This window comes from Haemaphysalis longicornis, unplaced genomic scaffold (assembly GCF_048455015.1).
Source record: "Haemaphysalis longicornis isolate Haplotype H1 unplaced genomic scaffold, Haemaphysalis longicornis Haplotype H1 scaffold_7, whole genome shotgun sequence".
NCBI classification, from domain to species: domain Eukaryota; kingdom Metazoa; phylum Arthropoda; class Arachnida; order Ixodida; family Ixodidae; genus Haemaphysalis; species Haemaphysalis longicornis.
In genome coordinates this window covers 158,876,200-158,883,681 of record NW_027526422.1, presented here as the reverse complement: position 1 = coordinate 158,883,681, position 7,482 = coordinate 158,876,200, and positions in this window count along the sequence as shown.

Below are 7,482 nucleotides of genomic sequence, written 5' to 3'. Positions count from 1 at the left end.
GGTTTCGCGGTCTACCATTGAGACGTCCTGCCCACGTCAGATGACAACGAGCTCCAACCGGCAGATAAACAGGATGCGGAAAGCCGGATACGCGAAACGCATCCTGCGGCAGTGAGAGAAAGATTATTGCAGCGTGTGAAGGGTAGGAACAAGAAAGAACAAGACGTGCAACGCACGTAAAGAAATACCGAGGTAGTTTCCTACGTACATGGCTTCGCACACAACCTAAAGAAACGTGCAGCCTGGCAAGGTTTGCCGGTTGTGTGCAGTGCCCCAAACAGGCCTTATCAAATGTGTCGACACAGAATAACGAATCAAGAAGGAACACATGCACCACGAATCATCGAACAACATACCTCCAGTGCCGGGCCGAAGTCGTATATAGCATACCATTATCATGCGGAGAAGTTTACGTAGGAAACAAACGGAAGGTACATTAACAGCAGGGCACGAAAACACGCCGCCTCACTCAAGACAACGACATCCGGGCTCCAACCATTCAATTGCCATGCCCCAAAATGCCCCACGCACACCAACAATATGGACGTGCTGTGGGAAAAAGAAAATCGCCTGGCACGTGAAGTCATCCAGGCAGTGGCTATGAGCAAGAAATCTGACACGTGCGTCAGCACAACTCCCGTATTTGTGACAAAGGAAAAAATGAACCTTCTTAGCGCTTTTCCTGCTAACTAATCTCAGAGGAAAGAGTGTCGCGGAGTGCCAATGTGCAATGTTTCATGTATATATGTTCCTTTTTTGTTAGTAAACTCAGTGGTTATTCAGAATTCTCTAAGTGTTTTCTTCCCACCTCCGTTGTTTTGTTTTTTTTTTGTTCCAGCTGAAGTTTCAAGTCGATATCAACCAATTCGCCCAAACCCAAGCAATATTAATACAGACTCCACCACGGGAAGTCATAATTGACCACATAAAAAGGCATAACCAGTGCACCATCCTTATTTATACGACCAGTGCACACGCACGAAATTTTTGTTTATTGTAAAAATACAACCAACTACATCAATAGGCTGCGATGACATTTCCGTTCCACTGCTGAAGACGTGTGCAACTTATCTACGTTAACCATTAGCAGGTATAATCTATGACATATTCATCACGTAAGAATTTCCAACATCACTTAAAACATCAAAAATCGTACCGATCTTCAAAATGCAGAACAGAACAAATATAGAAATCTACTGAGTGATTTTAATCTTGCAGCCATTGTGGAAAGTTGCAGAAAAAGGATACTATCTGGTTTAGACCAATTTTGATTTCGAATGATCTACATGCGCAAGGGCAGTACGGTTACATGGAAACAAAGTGAATAAGGGCTAGCTCTACTCAATATATATAAAACAGAACAAATTATTAAAAGCAACTTACTTAGGGTGGGTATGTTCGTAGATATGACAAAGGCATGTGATGTGGTAAACCACAAACTGTTAATACCCAAATTAGAAACATAGGATATTCGTGGAACACCGTTTCAAATAAGAAAAATTACTACCTAAACCTCTAGCTCTACGTATTCGTAAATGGGGCTTCTTCGCAAACAATGAGTAAAAATAATGATGTACCACAGGGATGAATATTAGGGTTTTTTCTGTTATATCGATCATTTGTGTGTGTATTAGTCACAACCAAGTGTGTTGCATGCAGATGACAGTAACACTTCCCTGAGAGCCTGAAATGAGTCGGCCCTCTAGAAACAAGCTAATGGGATCTTAGCCAAAGTGTCCCAACAGTTAAACCGCAACCATCTTGTTGTAAACGTAACAAAGAGCAACTTAATTTTTTTTTCAAAAGAACACATCCCTCTATTAAACAATGCAGTGGAACGGCTCTAAAATGTTAGCCTCAACATCGTCAAATACACAAATCTCTCGGGCGTATACTTAAAAAATGCTCTTCTATGGCACAAGCAAGGTGAACAACTGCACGCACGATGTAAAAAAAAATGCAATGCCCTGTGAGGTACGCCATGTGTTACCCTTAGCACTTTGATTATACTTTACAAAAGCATATTATTTCCCGCTATATATAAGTAGTCAGTGTACATAGATTACCCTATTGCTCCACTCTCTCATCCATAGGAAAAGCCAAAGACACAGCTGTTCGCGCCATGCTTCCGTATTGTTCAATGTGTTCAAATTTCATATCAAATTATGAACGTCATGTGCTAAAAAACGTGTACGAAAAGTCTTGCCCTGATCCTGCTGTATAATATCAATTATTATATCATCATCTGTCCTTCGATTACAGTTACACACCGTACTACGAAATCCTCCCTTCGAACTCCCACAGAGCATCAGGTCTTGATTATCATTTTATAACTATAAAGAACTGAAAGATCAAGTGTTTTCGTTGTTTGGCTGATTTGTCGATTTTAGTAGTGTTCACGTGACCAGTGTTTATATTTTATTACAATTGTTTTTTGTCTTTGTTTTTCAAGATGGTTTCTCTTTTTTCTCCTTTTTTCTGATCTTTTTTTTTTCACTGGCGAATGACTTTTCTTCTTTTTCATGACGGTCATTTGTTGTGCTAATATGCATTTATTCTACACGCCTTTGTAAGAATTGGCTGTATGCGAAGAAGGAATGTTTTAATTATAAATGTTCATAAATAAATATGCCTAATATATTGTAGGCACCCCATTTTCAAAATATTCCGGAGTTCTGGGATCCCACCAGTATACTTCCACGAAGATTGATTTTTTCTGGCGCAATAAACTTGCAACTTGAACTAACAAGTAAACCAAGGAAAGTTTACGCGTTGTAAACCGGGAGAAGGAGGAACAGCACGTAATAACAGAGGGCTAAACGCCAACGTACGTTTTGTGTTCTCTGAAAAGTGCATGAAAAGAGCATGGGATAAAAACGATCAAAGCAAAATTTTTTAGAAGCAAAAACTTGTTAAAACGTTCCGGCTATTCCGGCTATACAGGCATTCCGTTCTGGTTATACAGGCACCATTCCGGCTATACAGGCACCAAGAGAATGTTTAGGCGACGGCAGGCCCCATACAAAGTGTTATCACATGAATGCCATACGCAATAACACATCCTTTCCAGTAGGTTTAAACCAGCCCAGTCTCATGCTTTTTGTTGAATCCCAAGGCGCATGCAGAACTGGGGATATTTTGTGACAATTTCTGCAGGGATTCCCTTCATTCTAGTGCTTCATCCGCGCGGCAAAATATTCTGCAAACCCGATACCGCGAAGCCGCCACAGTAATGCGCAGGAGAATGTCTACATACGTGAGGGCTTCACCCCACTTTCGGCCTTGCTGTGGTACTTAAGTTATGACAAGCTGTATTAATACTGTTACAAGGGTCCTACATTCCACCAGTCGGTACAAGGCTAAATCTGGAAGCCTATAAAATTTTCCATTCGGATTAAGAGACAGCCACACACGTGTTTGTTGCCGATTACTAGACGTCGCACGACAATCCCACAAGGCGTCTATCACGTTCAGTAAAGCATATTCTCAAGTAACAAATGGTCACAAATTCTGAAAAGATTCCCGCCGGTGATAGTATTAAAATGTTCGCCAACATCTGTGTGTACAATTGGCTAGCGGACTGCTCTTGTAGGTACCGCAAAGCTCATCTGATTCTGTAAAGTCGGAAACACCGTGTGGAAGGATAGTCTGCCATTCTAAATGCAACTCCTGCTTGCCCAAGGCAACCAGCTTGGATTTTGTAATGTTGAAAGGGTCCTATATTTCTCCAGTTTGTTGCAGGGTTCATAAAAAAGATTTTGGGCAACGAAGTATCAGGAAAGCATTCAAAAGCACGGATTTGTTAAAAAATATTCGGCTATCGAAGTATGCCAGGATAACGGTAACTGATGAACATTAAGAACTGATGAACACCCCGACGTGTGAAAGAAAGCTCGAATGTCATGGCTGTTTAGCGCATATAATGCTTTGGGCTGGCCAAATATAACGCAAGAATAAAGAAGCGTGTATCTCGGTGGATCAGTTATCATCATGGTCATCATCATAAACAGCTTACTCATGACCACTGCAGGACGAGGACCTCATTCATTTACCTCCAACCGCTCCTGTCCTGCTCTGCTTGAGTCCACAGTTTACCCCCAAATTTCCGTATTTCTTCGCTGCAACAGATTACGGGCCTTTTCATTCTGCTAAACCCATCTTTTCTGTCGACTCTGTTACCCTAATTGTGCACCTGCTGTCCGTTCGCCTCACTATATGGCCAGCTCAGGTACATTTCATTTCCTTTATTTTCAACTATGACATCTTCTACTCCAGTTTTTTCTTATCCAAGCAGCTCGTTTCCTGTCCTTAAGTGATATTCCGGACTTTATTCTTTCTATGGCCCGTTGAGCTGAGCGATGTTTGCTTTCTAGTTGTTTAGTAAAGCTCCAAGTTTCAACTACATGCGTCATAACCGGCCGTATGCACTGGCTGAAGATCTTTCTTTTGAGTGACACAGGTAGCTGAATTTCATTATTTGGGAGTGCTTGCCGAATTGTTCCTATTCATTCCATTTCTGCGCCGAATTTCTCTTTCGGAATTTGGGCTAGACACTAACCACGTGTCCGAGGTAGTTGTATTCGTTTAATTCTTTCAACGTTTCGTTCACTCAGCTGAAGAGGACGTTTCTGGCATGCTTATTTCTTGTTACTTCTAATTACTTGAATTTATCCATATTTATTTTTAACGCCCTGGCTGTGCTTTCTGATTGTAGTTCACCAAGCATTATTTGCACGTTCTCTACAGTCTCACTCAGCAGCACTATATCGACCGCTAACCTGAAAGTGCTCAAGGAGTCCGCGTTTATCCTTATTATCTGTTTCCACTGCCAAGCTTTCTACACAACCCCTCTAGACAGGCTGTGAGCAGCTTTGGAACTATGGGGTATCTCCCTATCTTACACACTGCCGGATCGGAATACAGCCTGTCGGATCCGGAATTTACCGCTTTGCTTGTGAAGGGTTATGGTGCCCTTGCATACTCTATATAGATCTTCTAGGGCGGGTCGCCTACATTTTGCTGTCTGTTAGTGCTTCCAGCACGGCTGCGGTGAGTATAGAACAAAACGCTTTCTCACAGTCTATAAACACCATGTAGAGGGGTGTAATGTATTCTGCGGATTTTTCAATCAATTGATTGACAGCATGAATGTGATTCATGGTTTAGTGCCCTTTTCTGAACCCAGGTTGCGGCCTCGGTTATTGGAAATTCAGACTGTCAGCTATGAGGCTAAATACAACTTCGGTAAAAGCTTGTACATAACGGAGTAGGCTGATGGTCCTGTAAGTTTTCAGGTCCTTTGGATCTCCATTCCTATAAATGAGAATATTGTTGCCGTTTTTCCATGCCATCGGCACTTTTTGAGACTTCAAGCATTAGGAAACATGTATAGCGAGTTTTTCCCGAAAATCTCCTCCCTCCTTTAATAGATCTACGTTCTGCCGTCGTCACCTGCAAATTTTTCCTTTTCATGACTTTGCCAGCCTTTCCTAGGTCCTCTTTCGGTACCAGTTCGACATCACAAGTTACACTTGTACTTGCAGTTTCCTCTGGTATAATGCTGCTGGCATACAACCTTGCACAGAATCGCTCGGTCTTTCCCGATGGCTAGCTTTCTGTTAGTTGTTTTCAAGCTTTCCCCTCGTTGTAGCGTTTCCTCAATTACTGCAATGTTGTATGCACGATGGCCGTTTGCATTACTTCTGTTAATCAGTTTCGACAGCTCGGCTAGTTGAATCTGACCGTTTGCATTTTACACTTTCAGGCTCTTACATTTCGCAAATAGTTCCTTCGTTTCTTTAGTTAGTTTTCCAGCTTCTTTATGACAAAATGCTTCTCCCACACCTGCTTTTCATTCACTGATTTTGGGCGTTAGGTTTTCATTTAACCTTTCTACATTGACTTCGTTGTGGTTATCTAGAAGCGCCAATTTCATCTGAATATTTATTTTAAACTCCTGGGATCTGGCTCTGAATGACTCCATGTGGGGTTTCTTAGTTTTCACGAGTTTCTTCCCCTTGCTTTGGAGATTCAGCCTTAGATTCCATCTAACTATGCTATGATCGCTGCACCGAATCTTACTTAGCCCCTCTATGTCTTGAACTATTGCTAGGTAGTGACTCAAAATTAAGTCAATTGCGTTGTTTCTGGTATAAGGGTACATGTCCAGGTCCATTTTCTATTTTTTGGTTACTAAAAGATAGTGTCCATCTACATCAGGCTATTTTTTTCTGCAAATCGCCTAAGTACATCTCCCCGACTAGCGCGATTGCTTATTCCTGAGTTTCCAACTTACCTTCCTCCTATTTCTTCCTATCTACATTTGCATTAAAGTCTGCCAACACAAACATGAACTTGTAATATTGCCTTATTCATTGCTGATTCGACATCCTATTAGAAGCTGTGAGTACAAGAACATGGACGAGTACACGAACGTTGATTTCACTGTTCTTAAGAAGAATTATAAAACCACTAGAAGCTGGTGGTCTAAGATCACGGAATCAGTCGGGTATGACGATATCATCAGTAATTGTTTATTCCCGAATGCAAAGTTTAAACCTGTCGAGTCTTTAGTGAAAAAATGAAGGAAGCTCACAATTAGCTGTAAGACGTGAAGGTAGCGAATCTGTACGCAAGCTTCAGGATCATAAGGACTGCTCAATTCCAGGGGTGTAGCTGATTTACTTCTTCGCTTCTCAATGGCCTTTATTCTATGTCTGTTACTATAGCGGCAATGGACAGCTAATTGAAGAAGCAGAGCGGACGAACAGAACGCACACACTTAAACTAGGCACCGGCAGGTGCAATGTTACACAGCCGCGTCTTATGTGTCGACCAGATGGCGTGATTCCTCTCCCCACAGTGACAGCTGATTGAGTAAACTGTCTGACTCTCGGTTTCTAACAGTTTCTTATATCACCCGCCGACCGTGATGTGCCAATTCATCGTTTGTTTTGTAGTTGCTCAGCATACGTTATGGCGTCCGCGGATCCTTGTCTTCTTTCAAGCCAACCACGGCTCTCCAGGCAACCTTTCGTCGTCTTCATTCAGATGCTTTTTTCGTTGCAAAATATATAACATCATCCCCTCTTGTCAAAAAATGCAATTAGTCAACATGCTCCGTTGGGTACAGCAGCTGCACAGGTCTCCCAAGCGTTATTCTATTGGGGAAATCGACCATGCAGGCTCCTGACCCCATTGTCACGACCCGGGTACCACTCCAAGGATCTGCCTATTTCCACATATGGCGGGGTGGCCTGTCTTCCTGTACAACAACGACGGCCTGTACAACAACTTCCAACTAGCCCAAACCCAAACTCCAAGTCTCCAACGCGTACATGACTTCATTGGCTCCTGTTCGAAGAGTGAGCGGAACGCAGAGATAAGAGGTATTTTTTGCGCCAAAGATTCCAAAAGTGGCCAAGCATGTTTTGCCTGTGCTTCCATCTAAGTGTTACCCCATTAACATGTGGCATAGCGCCA